This window comes from Centruroides vittatus, unplaced genomic scaffold, assembly GCF_030686945.1.
Source record: "Centruroides vittatus isolate TY-2023 unplaced genomic scaffold, ASM3068694v2 contig_18, whole genome shotgun sequence".
Taxonomy (NCBI): Eukaryota; Metazoa; Arthropoda; class Arachnida; order Scorpiones; family Buthidae; genus Centruroides; species Centruroides vittatus.
The window spans coordinates 7,560,506-7,567,970 of NW_027121101.1; positions in this window are offsets into that span (position 1 = coordinate 7,560,506).

Genomic DNA, 7,465 nt, shown 5'->3' on the forward strand with positions numbered 1-7,465 from the left:
AACATGTAAATCCCCATACTGGACGTGTATGGCCTAGAATTAACTCATCGCGTTCGGTATAACGAAGTTCTACTGAATATACCGAGTACTGTAAATATATTTCCTCAGTGATAATCAAATTCATTTGTACGGAATAATCGTTCGATGTGTTTCATTTCATCTTTTAAAAGTTCTTTTTTATTACTTAGGATTTTGACTTTCTTCGGTTATTTGGAAAAGAATGAAGTCGTTTCAGAATTAAAAATAATTTAATCTTGACTTCGAAATCAATAATGACGCAAAAAGGTATTTATTGCTGCGATGAAAAAGGTCTTAATTTATTTGAATTATTTGTCACGGAAAAAATCAATAACACGTTTTATTAGTTTTGGAAGCATCTCTAACAGACAATTAACCTACATTTATTTATTTTTTAATTTATGATATGAATTTTGAAATAAAAATAGCTAATTGGTTATTCTACTGCGAGAAATTACTGCACTTCATTGAAATATAATAAATCGTCTAAAAAATATGGGGGAAAATTTAAGTCTGAATATGTTTAACTAACTACTATTAAGAGACGGATACGGAGGATGATAGGAGCAATCGCTCTCCTTAAGCTTCATTTCTTTAAAATAATATTTTTCTAATTGCTTTTTTGTTACATTTTTATATAGTTAACATTTATGTTGTTTATTTTAAGTAATTATTAAAGCGATAAATTTTTATATGCTATTTAACAGTATACGAATTAAAAATATCCTCTAAGATTCGCCATTGCTATTAATACTATTACTGTTATAGTAGTATAGATACTAATACTTATACTAATTACTAGTAACCGTACTACTGTTTAAATTAAGAAGTAAAAACGGTATCGTTTAACACAAAATCGGGAGTAAAATTAATACTAAGGAGTACTTCATAATAATAAGCATATTATAATTATATTATTGGTTTTCGTGATTACAATACTTACATATATTTTTAATCTAAAATTATGATTAAAATAATCAGAATTCGAAATTTGAAACATTAGCAATATCAATCGTTAATTAAATTGGAACTTCATTTATGAAATATAATACTTTACTTATTTAAATAAATCAATCATTTCTATACATAATTGCGTTAAACTGAAATGTCTAAAATATGTCATAATGTTTAGCTGGTCGTCACGTTAATCTAGTTTCCAGTCACACTTATATAAGACTGATTGAAAACAGATGTTTATTGATATTCATGGCTTCGCTTGAAGGAAAATAACTTTAATTCGCAGAAGACACGAGGAATAAATGAGAAAAGCTAACCGGAGTAGCTCAGTGTGGATTTCTGATTACAGCTAATTTGATGAGCTTTGCTGAGAATCCTTTTATTTTGCGTTATTAAATTAGCTAAGGAATGTAAAGTTGTTATTAAAAGAAAAAACGAACATTCTCTGTTCATTAAATTTCTCCTTTCCTGTCGGATGGAAAACAAAATGTTAAATCTGTACAAAAAAACAACAAAACTTTGATAATTAATAAGCGATCGTTATCGTTCTCTTTTATTTCGAATGTACTAATTCATAACCTTTCTTCTTCTTTCTTTCATTTTCTCTTTTCGGCAGTAAGAGGACATTTTATCCACACCCATTGTGAATTCGGCCAGGCTTACAATGGCCGGCTAGTGAGGAATACTGACACAGCGGTAATTCGTAATTACAGTATCAGCATTAACATTAATCACGCTATTTACTAGAAATGGGCGAATATCACTTTTCTCGAATATTTCGAATATTTTGTAAACTTATTTATTAATTAATTACCTTTATTATTAATTACCTTATATGACTTATTACTTCGCAAACTTCAATTTTAGTTAATAATTTTATTTAATACTTATTATTTAACTTGTTTTATTTATTTCTACATATTAATAAATTAGCAAAACAAACCGAAAAGTAAAAAGGAAAATAATCTACTAAATTCTAAAATATGAAACTTCAATCTTTTTGAGTTTGAGTTTTACAGTACATGTACTGTACCTTGTTTTTAGTACTGTTATCTTAATTACAATAGATCAATGATTGTTCTATTTTTACCAACTGCAGGTTTTTATTTAGGAAAAGGAGCATTTGAACACGTTCAAGATCTAGTCTGCTTCTTTTCTTATACAAATTAAACCAGAGGTGCTGAAGGCAACGCTGCCAGATTGGAGGTTTCTCCTCAAAATAGGAACTTTTCAAGTCAACTGGAAAAAGATGGGGAAAGGCTATTACTGGGATAATTTTGTAGCGAATTTTATATTCTCGAAGAGGAAATTGGTGAAGATATAATTTTTTTATTTAACAATAATTTAACTTATTATAATTAAAAAGTAATTGTTTTTTGAAAACTTTTTTATTGCATCTCATTTGTTATTAGCATGCCTAAATGGATAAAATTCCGAATAAGCTTGTAAAACAGCTACAATTCTATAAAAATACTGTTATAAACAACATTCTGATATAACTAAAGATGATAAAGGATGATCAGTTTGAATTTGTCTTTAATCTTACATATGTTTTAATTCCGCTCATTTATTACATGTATTTTTTGTTTTGTAAAAAAATAATCTTTGTTTCACTGTAATAGAAACATTTTTAATCCACGGCATTATTAAAATGTTCAGATAGGATTAGTATTTCAAAACATCCAGCACGAGTTGCTTAACTTTCCCGGCAACATTTAAAATTGCGTGTCGCGTCATCCGTTATGATATTTTATTATAAACTTTTTATATTTTTAATTATTATAAAATGGCAAAAAGCTTAATTTTGAAGGTAGGGATGGGTTTTTATTTAAAAAAAAAAAAAGAAATTGTAAATGTTAATAACGAGTAAAATCGTCATTAAGTCCGACCCTATCCGATTCCCCCTCTATTTTCCTCATCCCGTCGACCAAAACCACCAAAATTTAATAGCGCCAATCTCCTAATACACAAACCTCCCTGCAAATTTTCAGAAATTTTCGACAAAAAGCACAGTAGTCATTAAGCATCAAAGAAGGTGAACAAAATCGTGCCCCTCACACTAACATCCATACACAGAAAAAACCCCGGATTTTTTTGCATTTCTCGACGTTTCAAGGTACCCCGAGTCCAATAATGTAAAAATCTTGGGGGTCATTTTTTGACTGATGCCACACTTTCCCTCTGTTATATAGGCCTATACCAGAGCCTTGAAAGTAAAATCATTAATAATTGTTTTGTTAAATCTTTGTTTACAGTATTAGCGATTATTACAAATTTTTAAAATTAAGAACTAATTTATAAATAACAATGCTCTTATTAAAATAAATCAATTATGATTGTTTTATTGATCATTTAAAGTAAATATGCAAAACTTCTATAGAAAAGTTTTAAATATAATTTTTCAACTTAAATGTTACTTAACGCGAACTTATTACACTTTAAGTTACATTATCTTTATATGTACTGCACAGTACATATAATTGTGAAAATCGTATTAGGATTTTAAAATGAAATAATATAAATTGATAATATAGTTCTATGTATGTTTTCTTTATTCCATCTAGTTTATACAATGTATATCTTTCATATTTTCAAATTATGAAACAGATCGAATCATTATGTGAAAATTCATAAAATAACTCTTCTGAAAATATTTCAATAAAAAGTTATAAGTATTGAAAATATCAAAATCGCATTTGTAATATTGATGATACTGTGGAAAATTTTTGGGTAAAATTCTGTAATTTGGGGAAATTTTACGGACACTTTGAAGATAATTGCCACTATCTATCCGACAACTCTGGCTGAAAAGGCGCTGCCTGTATAGATGGCGGGATATTAGAGGTATTCGTAGTATTCTAAGGGGAAATTCGAAGATCTCAAATACTACAAAGTATTTAAGATCTGCTAGGTACCATTGGAAATGCGTATCTTTTTAAAGATAGCTAGGATTGAGCCAATCACATTCATTAAAGAAACAAGCAATTTTTTATTTTTCTGTTTCTAAAAAAAAAGACCTAAGATCAGTCAAATTATTATGAAATATTAAGTCGTATCTAAATTTTTATTCAGAGTAACTCAATTAAAAATATCGGCTGTATAGAATAACGTAAAGAATATTATCATATATTCGTGCATTGTGACTAATCTTAGATTCAAAGGCTCTGAAATTCAAACCGCGGCCAACTAACTACCAGTGGTCGTGGGTTTGCGTTTGTCAAACGGACTAGCCACGTGGAGTTTTTAGGGTTTTCTTCACGTTTGTAACACGTGCATAGGAGCCAGTTTCACTTAGAAAGGCCTCCCGAGAGACATCCCCCCTAGGCAGATCGCCCTTGTATCGCGTTGTCAAATACAAATAAACCAAACCGCTATGGATCCATATGTCCTCTCCGGATCCGGTGAAAAATTCCCAGTTCTCCTCCTCTGACAGTCCTGAATGTACTGTACGTTTTACAAGTCATTGCATTTCTTTATTATTATACTTAATGAGTTTATTATACTCATTATACAAAATCTTGAATCATACAATTTAAATTTAATTATGTTTTCCTTTGTGAAAATTATATATCGAACTAAAATGTAAATTATATTAACTAGTATATTTGCATCTTTACCATGTTACAATACTCTAATGATAGAATGTACTGCAATAATGAGAATAGTCTATAGCCTCAACATAATTATAGAAATTGAAATGCGACTTTAATTCAAATGTTGATTAGTTCTCCTTACTCATTACCTGGAATAATAATGCGTGAAAATTAATTACCTTAAAATAAAATTATGTAAGATAAATAAACAATAGTTATTCAAATCTCTTCTAAATACGCAAGTAATTAATCATAAAAAACTGTATAAAATAATCATCGTGTTCGATCATTTTATAATTAATTAATCAGTCTAGGACTTTGGTGATTTTCCTCTTCAGCAAGAGGCTTTACACGTTATAACAATGGTGACGATTGAAATTACAGACACGCACATTGCTTATAGTAAGCATAATACAGGAATAATTATAGATTATTATCCTGGATACTTATATTAATATATTGTCATCGCTTACATATTAACGACGAATTATAAGTACTTAAATGCGATATCTTATATGCAATTTGATTAATTATGATTCAAAACTTACACAAAAGAAAATTTATTTATTTAATTCTACAAATGATTTACTTTTTGTCCTGTGATAGAATCCAAGTTTATAGGTTACAATTACAACATCTGTATACACAGAATGATACTAGTACTGTTTTATTGATTTTATCCTTAGGATTTGTTTGACCTTAAAGAATGTCTAATGGCGTTTTTTAGTCGCTTCTACACTAAAAGATTTATTTAGAATATTCAGATGTTTTTAAATATAGGCTAATTGTTTTCTAAATAGAATTTAGAGCGCCGTCGAGAACACACGAGTTTCTTTCTTTCTCTTAAATATTTAAATTTGCAAGTACTTCTTTAATAAAATTCGCAAATGTAATATGTAAATTTTTAATGTTATATACGTAGATATATATAATACATTAATATTTTAATTCAACGAAATGTGTAGACGCTTTTACAATCATTTTATAGATTTAAATACGTAGAAACTATCCTACCGAGACTAGTTTAAATTTGTCTTCATAAAAACAGATAATTTCAAGGACTGATGTCTATTACTAGTTTCTTCACTGTTTTCCTCTTTCAAAAACTTACTATTGTCACGAAAAATCATTAGATTGATTTTTTTTTTTTTTTTGGTTGGTTATTAAGTTTTCTTGCAGATTAGAAATCTGAAAAGACTTTATTCATAGAAAATCCGAAGGCTACTACAACAAAAACACGTCGAAACGATAGTTTCAGCATATCATTTTTCATCAATTAACTTAGTTTCAAATATCAAATTACATAAAATTTTCGAAATTACATTCGAAGAACTTCAGATCGATTTTCTCCACTTTGTTATACATTGAGAATTTATTTATTTATTTAACTAGGCAATAAAACAACACGCAAAACACTGAAGAAACAAACACGCAATTAAAAACGCGTGGATGATTGTTTTAAAAAAAAAAAAAAAAGTGATATTTCACTAAAAATTTGATAATTTAAATGAAATATTTCCGATAATTTGAAAGATGACCTCATAAGACGTAATAAGTTATTCCGTGTCGGAATATTTAAACTGTAAATACAATTAGAGGAATGATTTATGGATTATAACTCCGTCGAAATTAAGGATAATCTCGTACTTTGCTATTATCATAGTTAATTTGTGGAACCATTAAAGAGAAAGCGAATGAATAATTAAAGCACTTCACGCCTTACTTAATATTATAGAAAATTTTTATTTTAAAAATAAACGTTACAATTATTATAAAATTTTGTGCTTAAAAGTGCAAAAATAATCGCCTGAAAATTTATTAAAACTTTTGAATGTTGCCTGCGATACGAGATGGCGCTAAAGGTTTTAATATAATACTTTTTAAGTATATATTAAATATATATTTTTTAATGTTTTTAATTAGAAAATTTTTTAAAAAAATAATTCAACGAGTATAAAATGTTTTAAATTAAAACCAAGCTTAAAACTGAGTTTGATTTTAATTAAATAAGCGAAAAAAATATATGATATGTCTACGTAAATTTAACATAAATTGTATTTTTTTTTAATTCTAAGAATTTATTAAGTTTTCTTTTTATTAAAACAAAACGTAATTTGTTTCCTACGCGTTGTTTAATATTCGTATTTTTAATAAAATCAATAATATTTAAAACAGATTAGAAAAGTATAACGTGTAATATTTCATCGGGATTGTTTCATCAATTCGACCCATGCAAGATTTTAAATAATTTATAAGGTTGTTAACTCTTTGTGAAAATCGATACAGTAAGAATCATCCGAAAAATTGGCCTTTTTTAATGGATTCTTTATCAAAATTTTCTATTTCTTTTAGTGTATTTTTTAGCGTTAAATTTACAAAAAAAGGAAAATTATATCGGATTTATTATTTTATACTTTCCTCTATGAACTTCTTTGTTATAGAAGAATTCTGTACAATCCACTTTATTGGGCTCAGCTGCAAATATTCTCTTCGAAAGTTGGAATAAGATTATTCCGGCTTTGGAATGTGAGTCTGTAGAAAAATGTAATTTTAGATAACTTTTATGGTCTTTTCTCGATAGAGGATATAGTAGAACGATTAAACACCAAACATGAGGAATTGGATATATTGTAAGAAGAAAAAAATCACAAAAATGACTGACTTTCTTTGTTTTTTTTTCTAAAATTCTTTCTTGGTAAGGATTTGAATAAGATTTATTCTTGCCACAAAATATTCAATATCACTTTTCTTTCAGATTTTTCTGGTAAAGAACTAGCATAAATATCTAATTTTATTTTTATTTATTTATAATTGTTAAATAATGTTATATACAGTACCGAATTTCCCACTAGACACATGCTTAGTGGCCCCGGGTGTCGGGAGTCCCGAAATTGGAA